This window comes from Ochotona curzoniae, unplaced genomic scaffold (assembly GCF_017591425.1).
Source record: "Ochotona curzoniae isolate NIBS_2020 unplaced genomic scaffold, NIBS_Ocur_1.0 contig_64, whole genome shotgun sequence".
NCBI classification, from domain to species: domain Eukaryota; kingdom Metazoa; phylum Chordata; class Mammalia; order Lagomorpha; family Ochotonidae; genus Ochotona; species Ochotona curzoniae.
The window spans coordinates 42,006,202-42,031,062 of record NW_024466502.1 but is presented as its reverse complement, the minus strand read 5'-3'; the positions used below and the strand labels follow the sequence as shown (position 1 = coordinate 42,031,062).

Below are 24,861 nucleotides of genomic sequence, written 5' to 3'. Positions count from 1 at the left end.
ATCTGTTTAAACTATTGTTAACTGGTGGTTAAGATTGTTAGTCCTTCCTTTAGTAACTAGTCATCTGAATTCTCTTCCCCCAAGGGCCTTAGCTAACTCAGAACAGTGGTAGGAGAGGGTGGAATAGATAGCCTGAGCTTCCTTTCTGTGGTTCACCATAGCATTGTTGATTTGGGGCAGGATTTTAGTTGTGTATGTGTTAGTGGTTAGAGTTCCCAGTGGTTAACACAAATGCTGAATCAAAATAAACACACACACACAAACACGAAAAAGCATAAGGGCAGCCTAAGTTTATAAAATGATCTCCGCTCTAGTCAATTCATATTATTCCTGGGGTGCTTTCTGTTGTTAACTATTTCATTATTCTTTTTAACTAATTTTTAAAAATCTGGTTATCCATGTTTTTGAGAGCATTAACCTATTTGTAATACAAGAGATCACATTTGCATATTTTAATATAGTGTCTGTGAAGGTACATAACAAAAACTTCTTGCAGATGTGATTTATCAATAATTTAATGTTTTCTTTCTTTTTAAAGCAGAGAGAGAGACAGAGATTTTCCATTGTTGATTCACTCTCTGTAACAGCCAGGACTGTGCCAGGCCAAATACAATAGTTTCTTCCAGGCCTCTCATGTGGGTTCAGGAATCCAAGCACTGGGACCATCCTCTGCTGCTTTCCCAGGAACGTGAGTAGGGGGCTGCATTGGAAGGAGCAGCCAGGACTGAACCCAACCCCTATGTGGGATACCAACCCCAACAGTTGATTTAAATGAATCGGTCTAATATTTCTTTTTTTTTTAAGATTTATTTTTATTATTTTTATTGGAAAGGCAGATATACAGAGAGGAGAGACAGAGAGGAAGATCTTCCGTCCGATGATTCACTCCCCAAGTGAGCGCAACGGGCCGATACTATGCCGGTCCGAAGCCAGGAGCCTCTTCCGGGTCTCCCACGCGGGTGCAGGTTCCCAAAGCTTTGGGCCGTCCTCGACTGCTTTCCCAGGCCACAAGCAGGGAGCTGGAAGGGAAGCGGGGCTGCCGGGATTAGAACCGGCGCCCATATGGGATCCCGGGGGTGCAAGGCGAGGACCTTTAACCACTTGCACCACCGCGCCGGGCCCGGTCTAATATTTCTAACAAAAAGTACCCTCCTAAATTTTACAAAGGAAATAGATACATATTTGAGATATACAATATCCAAGTAATCATTACTAATTTGATTGTATGCACTAAATCGTAAGCCATAGATGAGGAAGTGTAAGAGATGGTCCCTGCAGGATCTAACTTAACATAGACTGCCTTTGAAAGAACATTAGACGACATGAGGACAGGAGAGGCAGAGGAGTGCTGTGTGCTCTGCCACCGTGAAGTCCAGATTAGTCCAGGCATTCCTAGGGGGTGACACTGAAGCTAATCTCTGAAGTGCATCGAGAGTTCAGATTACAGGCAAGAATATCAGCTAGGGCAACTGCAGGATTTAGGAAGAAACTAATGTGGGCCTAAATTAGGACAGAGGCTTTAAAGATGGAAATGAAGAGGCTGACTTAGGAAATTCTTCTGATGGCTATAGTTACAAGGAAATGACAGATGAAAAATGGTAAATTTAAAATGGTTATCACAATGGGAAATGGTTCTTTTTTACAGAAACAGAGTACATTGGAATACAAAGTTTAGAGAAAGAACAACCAATTATAAGCATGTTGATTTTGAAACATTCAAATAGAGTAGGCAAATAGGCTTTTAGATTTGATTTTGAAGTTAGGGATAAGATTTCAAAATGAAGGTATTCGTTGTAGGAGCTGTCATTTTAGTGGTGATAGTTAAAAGTTATGACAGTAGCTGTAATTGCCCAAAAAATATATGCAGAATGAGAAGTACAACAGGCTGTAGGTAGAACTTTCCTGAACATCAGCTGTTATGGAATAGAAGATGCTAATTATGTCCTTGACTTTGGCAGTTCCTATCACCTCAGTTGGCTTCCGAACTGTTCACCTGACCAATTCAAATGACCTCCTCGATGTTTGAATTTAAAGCCTGTCTTTCTCATGAAACCATTTCTACTACTTTTTGTAGCATTTTATTTAAAGACATTTAGTGTGTGGCAGCATTTTTTTTTTTAGATTTTATTTTTATTAATTTTTTTTTTTATTGGAAAGGCAGATATACAGAGAGGAGAGACAGAGAGGAAGATCTTCCGTCTGATGATTCACTCCCCAAGTGAGCGCAACGGCCGATACTATGCCGATCTGTAACCAGGAGCCTCTTCTGGGTCTCCCACGCGGGTGCAGGTTCCCAAAGCTTTGGGCCGTCCTCGACTGCTTTCCCAGGCCACTGGCAGGGAGCTGGAAGGGAAGTGGGGCTGCTGGGATTAGAACCGGCGCCCATATGGGATCCCGGGCGTGCAAGGCGAGGACCTTAACCACTGCTAGGCCATCACGCCAGGCCCCGTGTGGCAGCATTTTTAAAACAACAAAATCAAGTACTGCCTCATAGAGCCCTAGCTTTTTGGGTTTCTTGACTCTATGATTGTTAAATAATTGTGCCATTTGTGTATGCTTCATTCTAAAAAGCTAGCTTGTGAATGGGTTGGCTTTTTAAAAATGCCATCTTAAACAACTATACTGTGTTAACCAGTTACATACTAGATGTAACTAGGCTTAGCTCCTTATTTCAGAGTACCAAAACCTTAACAGTGAAAACAGATAGCTGTGGGGATGTCTTATAAAGTGTTTAGCTTCCCTTATTTTTTCCTCATGAGTATGAATTAGAATTATTTCTTAAGATAGCTTTTTGCTTCTGACTATTATAAGCTCAGCTCTAGAAAAGCAGAAAAATCCTAGGCAAAGATACTTGTTCATGTCGGAAATGATACTGGTTATATACAACTTGCATAATTTTTAAACCATCTTCTCACAATTTTCAAAAACATTTTTATTTAATAGGTAGAAACATACAGAAGTAAAAGTATTTCTTTTATTACCAGATATTAATTTCATTTTTTACATTATTTCATTGTGCATAGTACCTGATGAATATTCATATTTGTACTTTATGCTTCTTATGCATTCAGGATTATTTTCTTAGAGTTAATTTATAGGAATGAAATTATTAGTAAAAAGAGCATAACCATTTTTTAAAAAAGATTTATTTAACTTGAAATCAGTTACAGAGAGAAATAGACAGATAGATCTTCCATCCATCCACTATTTCAGTCCCCAAATGGTCACAACAGCCAGACCTGAATGGATGCAAAGCCAAGAGCCAGGAGCTTTTTCTGAGTCTCCCATGAGGCTGTAGGGGCCAAAGGATTTGAACCATCCTCCTTTAGCATAACCATTTTCAAGATTCCTAATGAATGGGCGGCACAATGGCTTAACTGGCTAATCGTCTACCTGCAAGTGCCATATGACACCATATGGGTGCCAGTTCATGTGCCAGCTGTTTTACTTGCCAGCCTGTGGCCTAGGAAAGCATTAGAGGATGGCCCAAGGCCTTGGGACCCTGGACCCGCATGGTAGACTGAGGGCACTCCTGGCACCTGGCTCTGGCTTCGGATCAAATCAGCTCAGCTCTGTCTGTTGCAGCCACTTGGGGAGTGAACCAACTCGGGAGATCTTTCTTTCTTTGTATCCTCCTCTGAAAGTCTGCTTTTTCAATAAAAATAAGTCCTTTAAAACAAAATCTATTGCATACTGACCCAGTTTCTTTTCAGAGGAGCTTTGATTCTAGTGTAGCCACATAGGAGATTATTCATTTCCCCTTCTTGGATTACTATCTTTTAAAAATTTTTTTGCTTATGTTCTAGATTTTATACAATATTTTGTTTTAATGTAAGTGAAGGTAAACATGTCAAAATTATATGTTCTTTCACTTATCTGCTGTTTCTTCTTTAGTTCAAAATGGTAACCAAATGAGCATAATTTACTTAATAGATCTAGATAAGTGTTCTCAGCTTTTATGTTCTTCAGGATGAGAAGCTATAGACTTTCAGTCTTAAATTTATGTTGAAATTTTCCTAACCTTTTTTTTAATGGTAAAATGGCATAACATAAAAGTCACCATCCTAACTTACTTGTTTCTAGTAATTTGACTGGCTTATCCAGGTATGAAAGTACACTCTTTGGCTTTACTTTGGATCTTTGGTAGTTGCTGAAGTGTCTTTGATAGTTCTTCATTCATTCATCTTCATCTTAGCTAAACTTAATATCTTGTGCTAAGATGAATGCTCATCTGCTACTTCTGGTATAAGAAATTTATGTTTGGTTTGACTGAGGTGTTTGATTCCTTTTAAGTTCTTAGGCGTGAGAACGTCTTGGTCTGTGTGTGTCTCTCCATGCTGGCGGAGGTCCAAAGGCTTGGTCACGGGAAGGAGCTTGATTTGCTGTGGAACACAAGGCAGGCCTAGGTGACAGTGGTGTGGGGTGCAGCTGCAGGGGGAAATGGGGACCAGATGCTGTAGGGCTCTGCCAGAGCTGGGTTCCAACTACACCCTGTACTCTGTGGGGGATTTTAACTGGAGCTGGGAGGGGAGGGTAACATGATCTGTTCTTAAAAGATCACCCTGGTGGCAGGATGGAGAAATAGTCTGTAAAGTAACAAGAGTGGAAACAGGCAGATGAGTTAAGCTTTTCCAGTTAACATGGTAGCATTGTAACACTCCTTCACGACCTTCTTTTTTCTACTCTGTAGGTGACCACGTGCAGTAACTCTGAACTCGACTGGCCAGGGTTACTGTGCTGAAGAGTGAGAGTTATCAGATGATGGATTTGTTAATGTCACATTTCAAGCTAAATAAGCCAGGCTGGGTATAATTTGCAAGTGAATCTGGCAAGTTCACCATCAAACTGTCTTTGAACATTCTGTAAGACCAACTAATCTCTAATTTTAGGTAATTTAGTGAGTCCAGAAATATATTCTTATTATATAGATATAAAGAATAAGTCTAGGCACTACAGTTTTAAAATTAAAAAAAAAAACACCCTTTCTTAGGTTCTTTTGACTGCAAGTGCCATCTTACCAACACCATATTTTTAGTCTAATTCTTTCCCAATTATTCCTTCACTACATAGATGAGATTTGAAAGTTTCATGCACGTTTTAGGCACACATTATTCCGGATATGTTGCTCTTGTGACATTAGTTACATATTATTCACAGATTTAGCTATGGTTCCAAGCTAAAGGTCCTGAAATTGCTCCAGAGAGGTTCACAAGGGCTGGAGAGGGGTCCCTCTGTGTGTGACTTCATTACCATACCTTCTTGAGCATTTGTTCTGCTGAATCGCCCGATGCTCTGAGGACGTACTCCGGGGGCAGTGAACTGGGGAATTGAGGACATATACTTGAAAGGACTTGAGACAAGAGTGAAATTTCTTTGAATACTTTGTACTTTGTTCCGCAAGGCAGCCTTTTAAATACTTCAATCCTGAGTGAAGCTAGTACTGTAGGTGCTGTACATTTTATTTATATTGCAACTTCATATGTTTTTAGCAACTGTTTTCTTTTCCAGTCTGTTAAAGTCCTATAATTTGTTTACTTTAAATTTACTATTTTGTTTACTTTAAATTAGCTTCCTGTGTTTTCTGTAGGGAATAGATTTTGGGAAAGTAATTCCTTGAGTAACATTTTGAAAAGCATCCAGCTCCTGTGTTCTTCGGTGCATTTCCTAAGGACAGTCCTCTTGTAGCTTGGTGTTTGGCCCCTTGCGATGTCCCTTATTTTGACGCCACACTGCTGCAGTTTTATTCTTACCTCGGCTATTTTTTTTAATCTTTTCTATTATTATTGTTTCATAGTACTGTTCCATAAGCTTTGGAATTTCCTGTGCCCCTGCCCTGACTGCCCTCCCCCCACCCATTGATTTCCCCTCAAGTATTACAGTGGGTGGTCCTCCATGAACAGTCTTAAGTTCATCATGCTGTTATTGAAGTGTCCCCTGACCTTGTGGGCAGGGACAATGTCGGAAAGTTCAGCAGCCTACTGTTAGGATATTTTCAACTGTTTCACTGGGAGTCCATCTTTGGTCTGGATACATAGAGACATGCTTCACTTTATCTGCACATCTGAACATGTCAGTCTCTGCTACACTTCCATTATACATCCCCTTAAATACAGAGCCGGTGAGCACAGTGCGCAACAGGGAGAAAAAGAGTAAATTTTCATCAACATGAAGTTAACAAATATGCGACAAAAATACCAAAGCATCACTAGAGTGATAAAAAAGAAAATAAAAACCTTCTTGTAGAAATTGCTGCCACTGCATGTCCCATGTGAGCTGAAGAAAATAGAATTAAAACTAGAACATCATTACCTATGAGATGTAACAAAAACAGTGTTAAAAGGGACACTTACAATCCCAGGTATTTACAGGCAATCAAACCATCTCTTATGCGTGATCAAAAAATAGTGATTAGATGCCACAAGGTAGGTAGCAGGGCCTTAACCGTATGTGTGTTGTCAGGCCCCAGGGCCTCTTCCATCCTTGTCAAGGGAAATGCTAACCTCTCCTTTCATACAACACTTAACCTGTGCTATTTTTACCTACTTTTTTTTAGGTATTTGTCTTTCCTTCCGAATTAAGTGTGGGTTTGTACAGGTTGTCCTCTCTGTTCCTTTCCATTATCATACTCCTGAAGCGTTTGCCACTGTTCCTAAACTGCAGGTGACTCTAGATCTTTGTCTTCAACACTGGCTTCTTTCCCACTGGCCTGTTCTGAGCTGCTAAGCCCCTTCTGAAGCTTGTAGCTTCTGTTGATGATTGTCCCAACCTTCCAGTCATCCAGGCTCGAAAGCCTGATGACCCTTGCCTCCAACGTGCCCGGATGTGGGACACAGTAGGCACTCTTCACGGAGTCATCCATTCTCTGATTCTACAGTGTGTCATGCTTTCGCATATGCGTTTCGTCACCCCAGAGTTTAGGCTGCCTACACTCCTTGGGATTGTTTTTTAGGAAAAAAACCTTACTAACCAAACTGGGTACAAGCCTTATCTCCTTCCCAACCACACAGGGATGAAAACCTCTCACTGCAAAGCTCTGAATCTTCATTGTCCTCCTGTTGTTTCCTTTTAGCCAACTTCTGCTCCACTAGCCCCTTTTCCCTTTACTCAGAATTCCCATCCGCTCTTCCCCTGGACCTCACATTGTCCTTTGGGGACTCTATTTCATGTTCTACTTGATGTGATCTTTTGGAGAGACTATATGTTTTTGTTGTTTTTACTTTTGAAAAACTTCCACTCAGACTTCTTCATACATCCATCATTATTTGTGAGGCAACAAGGCAAGAGAGCTTGAAACACATGAACTCTGCTGTCTTTGCCTGTGTTCACATCTAGTTTCTCAACTTCCTTTGGCCTTGGTTTTGCTAGAGGTTAGGAATAGTAATAGTACCTAGTCCACATGCCTGTTGTGGAGAGTAAGTGAAATATACTTAAAACACTTAGAAAACTGACCTGAACTTTAGAGATATGTTCTAGTATTGCATGTTTTTAAAATTATTTTATTTTGATAATCTACATAGTTGATTAGGGCACAAATGGTCAAGGGCTACAGGAAAATGGGTAATACCATTGTTTCCACATTCTCTGTCTCGTTCTCTCTCTCTTTTATTCTTTCTGTATCTGGGGTAAACAGGGAGATAAAGGAGAAGCCCCACCCATCCCAGGGTCCCCAACATGGGGCATGCTGTGAGGGCACAGCTCAAATCATTTTGATAGTTCAACAATCCTGAATTGCTGCCAGTCTCACCATTCCAAGCATGATGAAATCTTTCCAGAATTCACTGGCTGACTTAGTCCACCTTAGAGTCTCAGATTGCCCAGCTTTTCACTGCCATGTTTAAAAAGGAAAAAAACAGATAAAAAATGTGATTTCCCCTATTCTGAACTCCTTGGAGGCAGTGAATGTCCTGTTCTTTGGGTAAAATAATCTAATGTTGCTTTTACAGAATAGGCATTCAATAAGTATTTACCGAATAAAACAAATTTGTTGAAAAGCCCAGTTCATTAGCAACTCCTTTGCATTGGCTTTGAAATAGGATTGTTTAAGCTTTAATGGAGTCAGTTCAGTGGTTGTAAAGTGAGGTCACAGAGTTTTTCTGGAATAATGTAATAGCAGAGTATACTATTTCTTTGTTTAATTATATGGTTTGGGTAAAGAAAACCATGTCATTTTACAAATGTATAAATCCTAAGCAGAATTATACAAAGATGATGAAATAGTGAACCCCTGGATATTGGCTTTGGTGTTTACTGAAAAAGCAACAAATACTAAGAAGCACTGGGCAACAGTTTTCACACAAAGAAAAAAATTCTAAGTATCACAGAGTAGAACTATCCAGTTATGTGAGATCTTCCTTCAAGGACACTGGTTTTAAGCTCCATTCTGAAACCAACTCACATATTATATATTTTTTCTAGCAAGTAGTAGCATTTCTTGAGTAGCTTTAGAATGGAATACAAGATGTCTAGGATTAAAATTTGTTATTTTTCTTGTGTAAGCGTTACTACATTGTAGAATTACAGTAATGTTTCATGCTTAAATATTGGACACCATTTTGATCTTGAAGAAATAGTGAACTGATCATGGTTGAAGACATTTCACTTAAATGACTTTTATCAGTTTGCATGAGAGTTTTAATAGGAACTTAAGAAAGCTCAAAAACTAGAAAGCAAGTGAAATAGAGTAGTGTTTGGTTTCCATGGGAAAACAGAAGAAATATTCATTAAATACTGACTGTATTTTTCTGACTCCAAGAGGAGAAATTGTTGAATTTTTGCCAGTAAGCAAAAACCTAACTAAATTTCTTAAGACATTCCATTTGGTAATATTGAGTATTTTTTTAACCTAATTTTTACAAAGGCTTTCAAGAAACTGACAGAACACTTGCATCGTTCTGAGGTTACTGTCTTGCCAGTTAAGCTATAACTTAAATGTCCTTTTTATAATAAAATTAAAATATATTACATAGTTTAAAAAAATGAAATTTCTTTCAGTTTATGTTAATATGCTCATAAGCAGTTAAGATTTATTTGTCTTCTAATTTTATCATGAATGTATTTCCAACATTTTTAATGTTAAGATATCCTAAGCATCTGTATTTTAAAATGGAGATATACTCAAGAATCTACATACCCAAGCATTTGTAATGAATCCTCCTGTAAGTAAAAGGAGGAAAGGTATCAAGTCATTGTGCTGAAATATTCATTGGCGGCAGAATGACCTATTCATCAGTTGGCCAAGTTGTGCTGCTGTTTGTTTGATTCGTCTTTACAACCTTTGTGTTGAAAGTGAATTTCCCTGTTTTCAGAGTTGGAAATACTGAAAGGTTTTTATATTCTCTATTATATCTCTCCCCCACCCCAATTTGAAGAAAACTTTTGGGTTACTGGATGAGGTACAAAACAATTAGCAATGACAACAATATGAAAATTCAAAGGTATTTATGTAGGGCATCCTATCATTTTGATGGAAGTCATTGATTTTCTTTTCTCTCCTGTCATGTTAACTTTAGATTTATAGATTGTAAACTAGATCCCCAAGAGATTCCTTAGAGATTTTAATCTTTATCTATGCCATCCCTCTGTACTCTGTTTTTCCCTTTGTACTTTAGGTTACCTGAGAGGGCACATTAGAAGCCATCAGAAGGAACTGCAATGTAAAGTTGCTGAACTATCAATCCTCATATTTGTGTATTAGGATTGCTTAAAAAGTATTGACTGTTTATGTTCTGTAAATGCTGCCCATATTTTTACTTCTAAATTTCAAAATGTAAAGCATGTGTTTATTAGCATATATATACTGAACGTTGATGATTGCTCAGTCTCTTGCCAGGTAGCCTAGTCCTACTTATTTGAATTCACTCTTGGTTCTTTGACATTTTTATGGCTGTTGTTGATGGTGGCAGTGATCAATTAAATTCTGAGAACTTTTTGTGAGGCTTATACTGTGAGAGTGTAAGGGAAGTTTTTATGATCTTTGTTTTATAAATTGTTAATAGTCATATTGTGAGACAAATTTATTTTCAGCTGAAATAATTTTAAAATTTTAAAAAGAGCAGTGCTGTAAAGATTAGGTCTTTTTGTTGCCAACACAAAGGAAGAATTTCTGGCCTGGACTTACTGGAGTAATATAAAGAACTCAGGAAGTAGACAGATTTTCATTCTGATTCCACCACTTACTAGCCAGGTGTGCCTAGTCAGGGCACTCACACTAGGCCTCAGTTTGCTAATCTGTCAAATGGAGAATGATGATTATGATCTACTTGTGGGGTTGCTTGTGATATACGGTGTTTAAAATGAGATTCCTTGGGAAGCTCAAACTCTGGCGATCTGCGGTGTCTATGAATGAATTGACTTTGCTCTGGGATGGTGCTAGTCATACTTGATCCTTGAGAAGACAGCCACCTAACTTCCTGTGTGTGGTGTGGTCCCAGGGAAGGATTAAATGAGTTACTACATAATTAAGCACACTGAAAAAGGCCTAAAAAGCATTAGCAGTTATTGTTGCTGAATGATGAAAAATGCAGGCGACTTAACTAGTCAGAGGCAGAGATTTTCAGGTCAAGAGAAATCAAGGTTATCAGAAAGCATTTTCCATTTTAAGTTAAGTGTCCAATTACTTTGTATCACTGGGACCAAATGGAACCAGGAAAATCAATAACTTATTTATCCATCACAAAGGCACTGAACATCTGAAAGGATGTTGCACATAGAAAAGCAAATGCTCTTGATACATTTATCCAAGTAAGCTAAATTTATAAATACCATATTGACTGTACGGGAGAAACAGGGTGTGAGCTGGGGGTTGGAATGGAAGAGAGAGACAAATTTCTACCAGCCAAGAGACGGCAACTGGATATCATAGCAAATGATTTATAAAAACCTTTGTTGCAAGTAAAGGCAAGTTGAGAGATAATTTCATCTGATCAAGAGTGACATATCGAAGTTTTAGGTTATCTCTAAAATTTGTTGATTACAAGAATCATTGATTTGGAAAGAACTGTTTCAGTGAGTATCAGCTCATAGTGCATATAGTAGCATCGCTATCTTCTCAATCTTTCACTTCCTGTTGCACACACAGTTTTAATAAATTGTACCCTTGCTGGGATTTTTAAAAATACATTTATTTATTTTATTGCAAAGTTCTACATAGAGAGAGGAGGAGAGACAGATCTGTCCTCTGGTTCACTCCCCAAGTAGCCACAACTACTAGAGCTGAGCCATCCAAAGCCAGGAGCCAGGAATTTCTTCTGGGTCTCCCACATGGGTGCAGGGTCCCAACCTTTGGGCCGTCCTCAACTGCTTTCCCAGGCCACAAGCAGGGAGCTGGATGGGAAGTGGTGCCCATATGGAATCCTGGCACATTCAAGGAGAGGATTTAGTCACTAGGTTACTGCACCAGGCCCAATTGTTGTGGCTTTGATAATGTGTACATGGAAAATTTTTATGTATTCATTTATACAGTCTTGACTTTTTCATCCTGTACTGTGTGCTTCTCTGAGTTTATCCTGCGTATGACTGTCTTGGTCATCTTCCTTCATTTCGATTTGATTTCCCCAATATGCTCATTCCCTGCCCCCGACCCTCCAGCCCAGCTTCTGGAACAGTGTCTGATTTTAGGATTGAAAAAATTCAAGTTCAACATTGGGAGATTCGCCAGTTAGGGTAGTTGTTGCTACTTTGATTAATCTCTCAGCACTTATAACAAGTTTGTTACCTTATTCCAATGACCAGTTCCCAATCATAAGTCCAGTTCAGGTACTTGGGCTACATGGATTTGACTTTGTCCTTTATGACGCTAAGCCTTTGGAACTGTGATGTGTGAAATTTGCAGTGTCTCATCTGATAGGATAGCTGTTGATTCGTGTTAAAACTCCCTCATGTCAACCACTTGCCTAATTACTATTGCCTGCCTGGCAGGCTTTTTGTCCATTTTCTATCTGCTATTTTCCCCACACTGCCTACTGTGGATTTACTCCCTCTTAGTCTCCCTGCAGGAACATCAGAGTGAGGGAGTTGAATGGATTTTCTGTATTTCTGAAATTGATTTCAAACAATCAGAATGTGAGTAATCCCATTAACTGAAAAGAGGTAATTTTAGTTTGTTGTGTGTGTGTGTGTGTGTGTGTGTGTGTGTGTGTGTGTGTGTGTGTGTTGGAGATTTCAAAATAATTTATCCAGAGTTGCCAATATAGAGACGTTTTCTGGTCCAGGTTGGGTTTGCTGAATCTTTTCAAATTCAGATGGTCAAAATGTCCTCCAATCTCTAGTATGTTTAGCAGTAATAAAAGGAAAACAGTAGGAATACTTCCTTTGAAAAATAATTCTGAAAGAATCTAATTTTACCAGTAGCTGTGCTTGAAGTCACAGGGCAATGGACTCAGAATGATCCACAGAGTTAGAAGATGGAGGGTAACTTTAGACCTGTCCCTAAAATCTCTCAAAAGCGAGAGCAGTTAAATTTTCCTGTTTGATTTTTCATCTTGGCTATTTAAGGGATTTTTTACCTTGGCAGTAGTATCATTTAATGAATGCATTTTTAACATTTCCTCAGGTTGACATAGACCAGTATTCAGTTTTAAAATAAAGACTAGAAAATATTCCTGCATGAATGAATGTGTTCATCAAGTCAGAACTCTTGCTGTAATGAGTTGAAGGATAGACCACTAGGCAGAAATGCACAAATTGTTCACTGTTCTCTGAGACAGTGGGCAGCCCTGAGGACCCAGTGCTGAGTGGCACGGGATGGCAGCACATCCTCTGAAGTGAACGAGTGGAGGAAAATTTGCTGGATTGGATACATGTGGTAGAATGATCAAAGTCTTGACTCTTGCTTTCAGAATCGGCTAGGGCATTGATTCCAGAGTATAGCACAGTAAGCCAGTTATACTATAGTGTGAAACATGAGAAAAATGTGCTCAGAGAACTATTGATTTTGGAGCTGGGGAGAAACCTCTTAGAGGAGGAGATATCAAGATCAATTTTTAAGGTATCCTCACTTGGGAAGGATTTCTCAGGCAAAGTAAACACCAAGACCTTTACCTGTTCTGAATACTTTACATGATTCACTTGGCATGAATTTAAAGCATAGGTCTTTGAAACAGGAAGTGTATACCTTACATGTACCGTGGAGAAGGGGGCTGATGACAGGAGATGAGACAAAAGAAGTAGGAAGAGGCTAGTATAGGAAAAAAATCTTGAGTGTTGGGAAAGGGTGCTTCACTGTATGTTAAAAGCTACAATGATATGTGGAGAGGATTTTAAGTAGAAAATTTAGAGGCTTTGATTTACATTTTGGGAAGACAAAATCTGGCAGCAGCTGGGGGAAGGGACTAAATGTGAGGAATGATGCTGTTTGCAGATTACCTGGGAAACTCGTATGTTGAGTGAGTGCCGCTGGTCCTCCACTGGGTGGATGAAGGCAGGAACAGCTGCAAGGAGCAGGAGAGGGAATGGCATCCTCAGGTGGCGTTCTCAAGACCCTCTGTCTCCTTCCCAGATGAGATGGGAGGGATGATGGCAAAAGAAATTGAAGATAATTTGTGTTTTTCTGATTGAGGCCTCAGAATTGTTTTAGTAGTCTTCTTAAACATAGCATAAAGTTTCTCAGTTTGACAGTTTTTTTTTTTATCCTTAGACAGTTAATTTTGTGCATTCCATAGGTACTGGTCCAAGAAGACAACCACCTTTCACTCATTCCTCTGCCCCCTGCAAACACCCTTCTCTTTTCCCCCTCTCTTCATCAGTTTTTGCAAACACACAGTTTTGACCCAGTTTATATTCCCAGGCGTGATTTGTCACTAATAGTGTTCAACAAGTAAAAACTAGGAAGACCACAATTTTACTGGAGTGTAAGACAAGCTAAAACTGGCGATCATATCCCAAGCTGACCATTTTGTACCTTTATCTTTTTTTTTTCTTGTATTCTGTATTAGCTGCTGCAAAGAGAGGAAATATTTTTGTTTTTGAGACTAGCTTATTTCACTAAGCGTAACAACTTTCAGTTGCTTCCCTTTTATTACAAAAGACAGGCTTTCATTCTTTTCTTTTTATGACCAAATGGTATCCCAAAGTGTATATATATATACCACATTTTCTTTGTCTGATCATCAATTGACAGACATCTGGGTTCATTCCATTTCTCAGCTATTGTAAATTGAGCTGCAACTTTTTTTTTTTTTTTGCACTTTAAACTGCATAGTTCCATGACATTTAATGTGTTGAAAGAGTTGGATAACTACCAGCTTTATCAAGTTACAAAACATTTTCATTATTAAAAGACGACTCCAGTGAAGCTGCAGTCCTCTTGTTTGCGTCATGGCCACTCCCAGGAAGCCCCAGGCTGCATTGTGTCTCAGTGAGTTTACCTCTTCTGAATATTTCACATGAATGGAATTATTCAATGTGGCTTCATTCTCTTGGTGTGTGATTTCAAGGATTGTCCACTTGAGAGCATGGATCTGTGCTTGGTTCATGTACAGGGATCATATCCTGTACAAATATGTGCAAACATTTGTTTATTCATCCATTGATGATTATTTGAGTTGTTTTCAGCTGTTTACTGTTATGAGTACTGCTGCTATAAATATTCCATGGAGAAGTATGTTAGCTACCTACTTTCAGTTCTTTTGGGTTTATAACTAAGAGTGAAATTGTTGGGCTATATGGTAATTTTGTTTGAAAAACTGCCAGATTTTTCTGTAGTGGTTATTCTACTTTACCCTCTGACTATTGTATGAGGGCTCCACTTTTTCCATATTCTCACCAGAATTTGTTACTTTCTGTATTTTTAATTCTTGTCACCCTACTGGGTATGAAGTGATATTCTGAGGTTTTGATTTTTATATATCCAATGGCTGATAATAAGCACGTTTCATGCACTGTTTGCTTTTTGTATATCATCTTAATTTTGTTTCTAGGTATACACACTCAAGATCTACTTAGATCCTTCACTCATTTTATAATTGGGTTGTAAAATTTGTCTTAATATATTTTAGATACAACTCTGTTATCAGTTATTTGACTCAGATTGGGTTATGTTTTTCTTAGTTGATTATATTCTTTGATGCATAGAACTTTAAATTTTGATATAACTGATTTGTTTCTTTTACTGATGCTAAATATATATACACACACATATATATATTTATTTCTTTATATACTGACAATATATCTGAACATCCATTGTCAAATCCAAGATCATGAAAGTGTACCCTATGTTTTTAGATTTTACTTATTCGAAAGGCAGAGTTGGGATTGCCCATCCAGTGGTTCACTCCTCAAGTGATCACAGCAGCTGGGGATGGGACAGGCCAAAGCCAGGAATTAGGAGCTTTTTCCAGGTCTCCCACGTGGGTGCAGGTCCCAAGGACTTGGGTCATCCTGCACAGCTTTCACAGGTGTTTTAGCAGGGAGCTGGATCAGAAAAGAAGCAGCTGGGAACTGACCAGCATCCATATGGAATGCCAGTGTGGCAGGCTGAGGCTTTACACCCAATGTTAGCCCCTGCTTACATTGTTTTGCTCTTAAGAATTTTAAAGTTTGGGGCTTGGCATGATACCTAGCTGCTAAAGTCCTTGACTTGCATACATTGGGATCCCATATGGGTGCTGGTTCATGTTTCAGCAGCCCTACTTGCCATCCAGCTCCCTGCTTGTGGCCTCAGAAAGCAGTGGAGGATGGCCCAAAGCCTTGGGACCCTGCACTCCTATGGGAGACCTGGAAGAAGCCCCTGGCTCCTGGTTTCAGATCAGCTGAGCTCCGGCCTTTAGGGCCACTTGGGGAGTGAACCAGTGGATGGAAGATCTTTGTCTCTGCTTTCTCCCCCTTTCTGTTTTTCTGACTTTCCGATAATAAATGAATAAATCTTTTTTAAAGTATAATTCACAAATTATTCAGTTGAACATCTGAAAAAATTTGGCCAAAAATTTTAAAGTTTGAACTCTTATTATCAGATTATTAATCTGATATATGTTGTATATGATAGGACATAGGGATCCAATCATGTTGAGTTTATAGTTGTGCCAACAACATTTGCTGAAGAGGTAATCCCTTCCACATTGGATGGTCTTGATACCCTTTTCTAAAGTCAGTTTTCCGTAGTTTTGTATAGTCTTATTTCTGGATTCTTAATGCATCAGCCTATTTTTATGTTCTTGTTGTTACACACAATATACTTTCCAGTGTGCCACCATAGCAGACTTATGACATTTTATGTGTATGTTAACACAGAGGAAAGAAAAAGTTGCCAGCGTAGCAGTGACTTTTCTATTTGTCTATGTACTTACCTCTACATGTGTTCTTTATTTCTCAGTGTGATTTGGTCATATTGTCCTCTCTTCTTTCCCTTCCTCCAAATGGACTTCAGCATTGCTTGCAGGGCAGCTCTCCTAGCAACGGAATAGTCCCTTCAGCACTGATGCCTTGAGAAGTCTTAACTTTTTTTTTCATTTCTGGAGGATAGTTTTGCTAAATGTAGAATTCCTGTTCAACTTTAAATATATATATGTAGTAATTTATATATGTCATCTCCTCACACCGTGGGTTCCATGGTTTGTTTTTGTTGGGAAACCGGCTGTTAATGCCATTGAGTATCCCTTGTGCCTGGCAATTTGCTTTTCAAATTCTCCTTGTTTGAAATTGACTGTATGATTACAGTGTGTCTTGGTTTATGTCTCCTTTTTTTCCTCCCTCTTGGAGTTCATGGACCTTGTTGGATGCATGAAATCATGTTTTAGCAAATTTTGCATCTTGGGTTCAGTGTTTCTTTAAATGACTCCTTCAGTTCTTTTTCTGTCTCTCTTGTGCTTGTGGGACTCTCATTATGTGCGGCTATTGATGAGCTTGATGGTATGCCAAAGCTCTTTCAGTTCTGTTTTCTTTGTTCTTAGGATTCTTTAGACTCAGGAACTCTGTTTGACCTATCTTGAAGCCCACTGATACTTTCTTTTATCTGTTAAAATATGCTGTTAAATCTTTAGGGAAATTTCCATTTCAGTAATTATGCCTTTTTAATTCTAAAATTTCTCTTTGGTTCCTTTAAAACATTTCTCGGGTAGTCTGGGTTTGTGAGACATCATCTTCCTGGTTTCTTTCAGTTCCTTGTCCACGGTTTCCATAAACCCTTAGAGTATACTTAAAGTTTTTGTGCAGTAAATATAATATTGAGTGCAGTTTCTTGTTAATTTTCTTCTGTGAATAGGTGTTTTGTACATTTTCTTGAAAATTGAACAGTCTGATTATTATGTGTGCTAACTCTGCAGATCACATTCTTACCCTTAGGATTTGTTATTCTTCTGAGTTCTGTCTGTTTACTTTCTTAAACTACTTTTTAAAAGATTTATTTATTTTTATTGGAAAAGCAAATTTACATAGAGAAGGAGAGACACAGAGAAAGATCTTCTATCCACTGGTTTACTCCCCAAATGGCTGTAATGGCCAGAGCTGAGCTGGTCCAAAGTCAGGAGCCAGGAGCCTTTTCCAGATCTCCCATGTGAATGCAGTTTTGGTCTGAGGTTTTGGTCTGTCCTTCTTTACTTTCCCAGGTAACAACCAGGAAGCTGAATGGGAAGTAAAGCAGACAGGTCATAAACCAGCACCCACATGGGATCTCACTGCTTGCAAGGAAGAGGATTAGCCAGTTGAGCCATCATGCCTGTCCCTCTTCAGCTAATTTTTTTGTAAAGACTATTTTGTGGTGTATGGCCTCTGCATATCTGTACCTTTAGCTTGTGGTCAGAAAGTCCTTCAGTACCTGAAGCTTCATGCCACCGTCACCAAGTAAACAAGCAAACAGATAAGTAAACAACTCTCCCAGTTTTTGTAGGTTGACCTCAGTGTTTAACTGGGCCGTTTGAAGTTTTCACTTAACTGTCATTTCCTGCTTCTGCTGAGCCAGATAATAAATAAATGAATAAATGAATAAATAACGGATCTTTATATTCTAAAATATAAATATCTGTGAATAATATAACTAACAAATAATATTCATATAAGTAATAAACAAGTAAAAATAAATAAATAAATCAACCACGTACAAAATCTTTCAGTATCCTGAATCTCAAAAGCTTTTGTGTCCCTTAGCCATAATCTTTTTGTCTTAGGTGACAATGAGTTGCCTTCTGTACAGCTACTTTTCTGCTCTCCAACAGTTAGATGAAATAAAGGTAAAGCCAGAAATGTCAAAACACACACACACACACACACACCCTCTGCTCCCTGCAGTAACACCCAGGGTCAGGATCCCACCCTGGGGATGTGGGCTGCCAGTATCAAGACCCCATGCCAGCGGTATGGGGTAAGGGCAAGAAAAGCTTAGGCAGGCTTTTCACCATTCATCATTTTTGCTTCAGCATCCGCTTGTTGCTGCAGACCTTTTGCAATTTTCCAGAGTTAGGGCAGAGCTGATTCTGATGAACGCTGCTCAGTCGTTTTCAGTGTTAGCAGGAAGGGGCCAGCAGCGTTAACCACTCTGTTTCCCCTATTGGCACCCTCACAAGGGGGTCTTTTGAAGAAAGAAAATTTTACAGAACTTAAGTCTGTTGAAGCTGGAAAGAGGGGGAAACTTCACAGTTGGAAGGTGTAGCTAACCTACGGAGAAGATGTGTCTCTTGAGATAGTTTCAAGGGAAATAATAGAACTCATGTTTTAAGAAGTTGTTTCTCCAAAAAAGTTGTTTGGTCTTTGCTGTGGCATTCATGGAAAAGGAATATTTGACTTGTAATAATACTTAACATTTTAAGTAAATGTTAAATCAATTGTAATATTACTGCTTTTTTTGCAATGAAAGGGCCAGCTGTCTACATTCAGATATGCTCCTCAGATATATGCCTCATTTATGAACCTTGGTGGTTACTAGCTTAAGTGGATTTACACCGTTACTTCTTTCTAGATCTTATTACTTTTTTAATATAGCAAAAAAAAAATGGACTCAAGCAGTCATTGACTTTTCATATTTGACTCATGTCTGTATCTTATCTCTTTCAGTTCTCATTGCAACCCAACCTTCCATTTTATAAATGAAGAAACTGAGTTAGAAAGTTGTATAATGTCTCCCCGAGTATCGTCCCGTGTGCGTGTCAGTGTTGGGGGTAGCAGTCCAGACACACACACCCGTGCGTTTTCCTCAGCTCGGTGTCATTTAGGCGAAGCTGCACTGCATTCTGACTTCTTTGCATGTGAGCCATCAGACCAGTGGCCCCACCATGAGTGGCTTGATGCGGCTGTGGGAAGGAGCCGCTCAGCTGGGACCATGACGCCACCGTGATTCGGCAGTGCTACAGAGGACTCTGATTGCGTTTGAGTTACACCACAAACCATTCAATAACATTTATCATGAGTAATAGTTGCTGTTTTAATAAGTTCTGTCATTTCCTGCCTTCTCCAACTGCCATCCAAGACAAGCATGCGATGTAACGTCAGAATAGCTGCGCAGTTTTCTTTTCCTAGACTGGTTAAGTCGGTTAAACTGTCATGTCTACCTTAGAGACATTCTTTAGACCTCTGTGTCGGAAAGCACTGCTGCTTACAAAGTATAGAAGAATCACTAGCGTGGGCAGAGGGGAAGGGCTGTGCCCATTGTTTGTCAGAAGAGAATCAGTAGGTTCCGTGGAGCTGCAGAGTTTGACAGTAACAAGCAGAAGTCCTGGAATTCGATTTTAAAGAGATTTTTGAAATTCCCTAACTTGACTGCAGGGATAATTTCCAATGTTTGGGCCAGTCACATCTCAAAACATTCAGTTTTGAAATGTGCTTGTCTATTAGAATTCTTTTTTTTTTTTTTGCCCCCTGTTTACACTTTAGTATGTTTGTTGTACTTCTTAACAAATTCTATAGTTTGATTTTGTAAAAGTTTGGTTTGTGTGTAAGATGAGAATATGCTCAGCTTAAAGTTAGGTGTGGGGCAGGGCATTGTGGTGCAGCAAGTTCAGCCCCAACTTGGGACTTCCACCTGAGTCCCACCTGCTCTGCTTCCTCTCGTGAGAGACAACAGCTGATTGAAGCATTTGGGCTCCTATTCACCTGTGCATGAGACCTCAGTGGAATTTGGGGTTCTGTTTTCCACCTGGTTCAGCCACAGCTGTTGCAACTGTTTGGGGGGTGAACCAGTGGATGGATGATCTCTCTGCATCTCTGTGTCTTTCTCCCTATCCCTTTCTCCCTCCCACCCCTCCCCCCTTTTTAGATTTATTTATTTTTTATTGGAGAGGCAGATATACAGAGAGAAGGAGAGACAAACATCTTCCACTTTCCCTGTGGCTGCAATGGTCAGAAGCCAGGAGCCCAGAACTTCTTCCGGGTTTCCCACATGGGTGCAGGGTTTCAAGACTATGGGCCGTCCTCTACTGCTTTCCCAGACCACAAGCAGAAACTGGATGGGAAGTGGAGCAGCTGGGACACAAATCAGCAGCCATAAGGCTTGTAGACACTTGTAGTCAGAGGATTATATTTGAGCTAATATGTTGACCCCTCACTGCCTCTTTTGTTTACTTTTTTAGGAGGTGAAAGTAAATAAATATTTATGAAAAGAAAATGAGACTAGAAATGAAATTGTATGAAATACTGCATAAGTGAAATTGTATGTAAAGTCACCTGGTTTGTGTGTGTGAGCAATGCATATTGTAGTTGGACCTTTTGATAGGCTGTGATGTTTGAGCGCCACCTACTGTTGAACAATGATCACTTCTGGGTGTACTTTTGTATTTTCTGTGGTGGCCTATCCTGAGTCTTAGGTTTTACTGTGGATCCTGTTACTTAGTTAACCAGTCTGAGGCTGTTCAGATGATATCCTGCAGATGTTCAGAGATTGCCAGTTTTTGGAGATCTTGCTTGTCCATCTAGCAATGACAAATTTTCGTATCATTTTCTTGGCATTTCAGGATGTTAAAGCTAACTGATTATGTTGACTTTCTATATACTATTCATGTTTGAGCACTTGTTAATTGTTTGACCTTTATTATAAAGACTAATATATCGAGAGTCCAACTCAAGTTGAACCACTCATTTGTAACTGAAAGATTATTCATGTAAAGCTGCGTCTCAGTATTATTGCTTGTTTTTTAATCATTCAAATATCCAAATCTGTTTTAACACAGTATCGAATGTATTGGTAACTTTGAGGAATACTTATGTTTAAGTAAGAAGGTTACTTTCTTGGAGTTTAATTCCTTTTTTAAAAAATCCTTTGTCTTTTAAAGTTTTATTGATTTTAAAGGCAGAGTTACAGAGAGGAGGGGTAGTCAGAGATCACCCACGTGTTAGTTCACTCCACAGGCTGGAGCTGGGCTGGTCCGAAGCCTGGAGTCAGGAGCTGGTTCTGGGTCTCCCGTGCTGGTGCAGGGGCCCAAGCTCCTGAGCCGTCCTCCACTGCTTTCGGAGGCACATTAGCAGGGAGCTGGATGGGAAGTGGAGCAGCTGGGACTTGAACCTGTGTCTGTATAGGATGCTGGCATCACAGGCAGTGGCTTCACTGGCTGTACACAGCACTGGTCTCTGTAGTTTAATTTCTCAATAGAAAGACTATGTAGAAAGTTTTATATAGTATAGTAAATAGTGCTAAGCTTTAAAGCTAGGGCTTCCTGAGTTACAAGCTCACTTCACCACCTGTTCCTTTTGTGATTTTGGGACTCTCAGCGTCTCTGTTTTCTCACTGGTAAATGAGAATAGTAATGATAGCACTGACCTCATGGGGTTATGTGAAGCTTATATCCTTTGTCCTTGTAGAAGTGCTTGTTTGGCATAGCAAATTAAGACCCTGTTTGGGATGACTTAATACCTTGTTAGAATGCTGGGTTCAAATGCCAGCTCTGCCCCCATAAAGCACATCCTGGAAGGTAGTGATGCCAGCTTTACTGGTTGGGTCTCTGCCACTCACGTGAGAAACCTGGGCTGAGTTCTCAGCTTCTGGCTTCAGCTAGGGTAGCCCCAGCTGGTTCAAGCACTGGCAGACAGTTTTATCTGTCTTGTTCCTTCTATCTCTCTGCCTTCCAAATGAGTAACTGAATGCTTTTTGAAAAGCAAGTGCTTTGAAAATCAGTAAAATTATCCCAAGCACTGACATAACATCAGACACACTAATAATCACTTGATAAATATTAGCTGCTATCATTGTTCTTAGTAATATTTGTTTCCATGTTTAGAGATAATATTTCAATCGATATATCTAAAACTTAATAACTAATATCATTTTGGGGGTATTGCAGTCTTTGATATTTGACATAAAAGTCTGTGGCTTAGGACCACAAGTGTTCAGAATCTATTGTTTGTTTCTGCAGGTCACTTGAAGTAGAGGGATGGCATGGTAGAGTGGCTGAAGCTAGTTGAGCTTCCAGTCTGTACTCCGTCGGTTATCAGCACTGTGAATTATATCATGGCCGTGCAAATTCTTCATTGTTGGCGTGCGACAGACCAGCGGAGCATAAATGTTAATTCTCTCTTTCAATAGCATGCCACAGACTTTCTGACATGTACATATGTCTAAAGTTTTGCTTTGTATTAAACTAAGATTAAAAAGATATTCAACATCCTTTGTATTTGAAAGACTCCTAAACTTTCAGAGGATACAAAGAGATTATGGCATTCCCAAGGAATATGAGGTTACAAGATGTTTGTGGATTTTTAAAAATTTGAATAATGGTTCAGGTGGAAATATTTGTATGGTTGCTGTGTAAACTATACAGGTCTCTTTTTTTCGTGACGTTCGAAGGAAGAACACTGTTTCCACTGGTCCCAGAGTCCATGCTCCTCATCTTCTATTATTGTCATTTAGGTCAACTGGATGACCCTTTGGATGTTCTAGGAACACAGGAAGAAGATAAAATCCACTCACAAATTACTATCATTATTCGCTGATTCATGTTTCCTCCCAGTGTCACAGTCCAGAGCTGTGGGTGCCTTCTGCCTTCACGTTGGTGGAGGGTAGGATGGGAGTGTGGTGATAACTGGCCAGTAGTAGTGTTCCTGACTATAGTACTCATAAATATTTGAATAAATGAACGAAAATGAGAACATCACAGGTATATGGATTGAAACTAGTGTTTTTAGCACAGTGAGATAAATGTATAAATTTAGAAATAGCTAATTCCTTCCTGTGTCTTCTGGGACTTTGCTTCATCTGAATGCATCAACTCTTGCTTTGCTTAATCTTTATTTATCTTATTTAGAAAAGTTTATTTATTTGAAAGGCAAAGAGATAAGATCTACTGACCACTGGTTCCCTCCCCAGTGGCTGCAGGAGCCAGGAGGGGGTCTGGCTGAAACCATAGACCAGGAACTTTATTCTGGTCTTCCTCCGTGGGTGGCAGGGACCCAAGCATTTGGGCCATCATCTGCTGCCTTCCAGTGCATTAGCTGGACTGGATGTAAAGCAGCCAGGACTGGAACTTGCACTCTGTATGCTGGTGTCACAAGGCACTACTTAACTCACTCACCATGACACATTGCTGGCCCGTGGTTCATCTTTTTCTGCTGTATGGACAACTGTGTAAACCACCGAGCCCTAATCCCCATCCAGCCTTTTGTCTTCCTTGTTACCCTCCGTCGTGCTGCGATGGGAAAGCCATTCCTTCTTGCTCATCTGCCTGCAACCTGGACTTCAGAAATTGATCTGCATTTAACCACTAGTCACTTTCTAACTGCCCAGTCTCAAGTGAGAAGAACACTTACCTATTTTTTTTATCTTCTTCTTTCTGCGTGGTTGGCATTGTTGCCTGTTAACATCCTGGCGTTTCCTACCGTTGACTCCAGTGCACCAGCCTGTCCTGTTTCTAATTCTTTCTCTTACTTCTCTTCTTTTCATCCTCATTTACTTACTGTTGAGTTTATTTTTTCTCTCCAATCCCCTTCAATGTTGATGCATTCCTATTTTTTATCATCTGCTGTTTGTTTTTTCACACTGCAGGCTTTTACCACATTCCAGAGATCTTACCCAAATGCTTGTGATTCCATGTCTATTTGAGATTTACCTGTATAACCTGTTGCTGCAGAGGGGTTTGGTTGTGAACTCTGGCTCCTCGCATTCCCCAGCATCTGTTATAAACTAAAGCTAAAACATAAAATCTGTGTGAGACAACAACAACAAAAACCCGGGACACTTAGTCTGTGCGGAGACTCGGCCTCTCCAAGTGTCTGCTCACCCTGTTCCTCAACTATTCTTTAGAGCTCGCTGTGTTTTCAGCTTTCCTGTGAACATAACTACTTGGATCTGCCATCCAAACTGGGCCCCACATCATTTCCTCATTTTGTGTAATCTGTCCCCTCCATATTCTATCATCTCTTAGTATCAAGAGGCACTCTGTCCTTTAAAATTAAATGTAAATCATCTGAAACTCCTTTATTTTCAGCACTCAGTCCTGGCATCCCTGGGACCTTAACCTCCTTCATCTTTGATAGAACTCAAAGCGTCATATTCTGATGATTTGATTAATGTCTGTTTCTTTCATTGGAATCTTTGTCTCCAATACCCGTCACAGTTTTCATATGGTCAGTGCTCAGCCAATACTTTTTATATGTAGAGGTGAATTTTCGGCAATCATTAATTCTTGTGGAATTGCTACCCTTGCCCTATTTCCTTAAAACATGCCAAAGCACTATCAAGCAATAGACTTTCTAATTTTAACGTTAATGTTAAAGTACTTAATAACATGTTTGTTTATTGGATACTTTGAATTAATGACATGTTAGTTTCTTCCTTGATAGCAAAAAATGGAATATATGGTTTTGCAACTATTTTGGAAATAAAAATTTCACATACAGAATGATACATACTGGGGCCACTCTGGGTTAGTAGATTTAACAAGGCTGACACATCTAAAGCCTGAATGTGAACAAATTATTTACCTGATTTCTAAAGGTGTGATTATTTGCTGT

At 39.4% G+C, this 24,861-nt stretch overlaps 1 protein-coding gene and 1 non-coding gene across 3 annotated transcripts in view; one reads left to right on the top strand and one right to left on the bottom strand.

Annotated features, from left to right (window-relative positions):
- The window catches only part of TSC22D1 (TSC22 domain family member 1), a 116,753-nt gene that overhangs the window by 52,371 nt on the left and 39,521 nt on the right, over positions 1–24,861 (top strand). The gene's annotated exons all lie outside the window — the stretch shown is intronic.
- Positions 6,397–6,519, bottom strand: LOC121163798. Its single transcript, XR_005884958.1, has one exon. It is a non-coding gene; the product is annotated as a U6atac minor spliceosomal RNA (small nuclear RNA).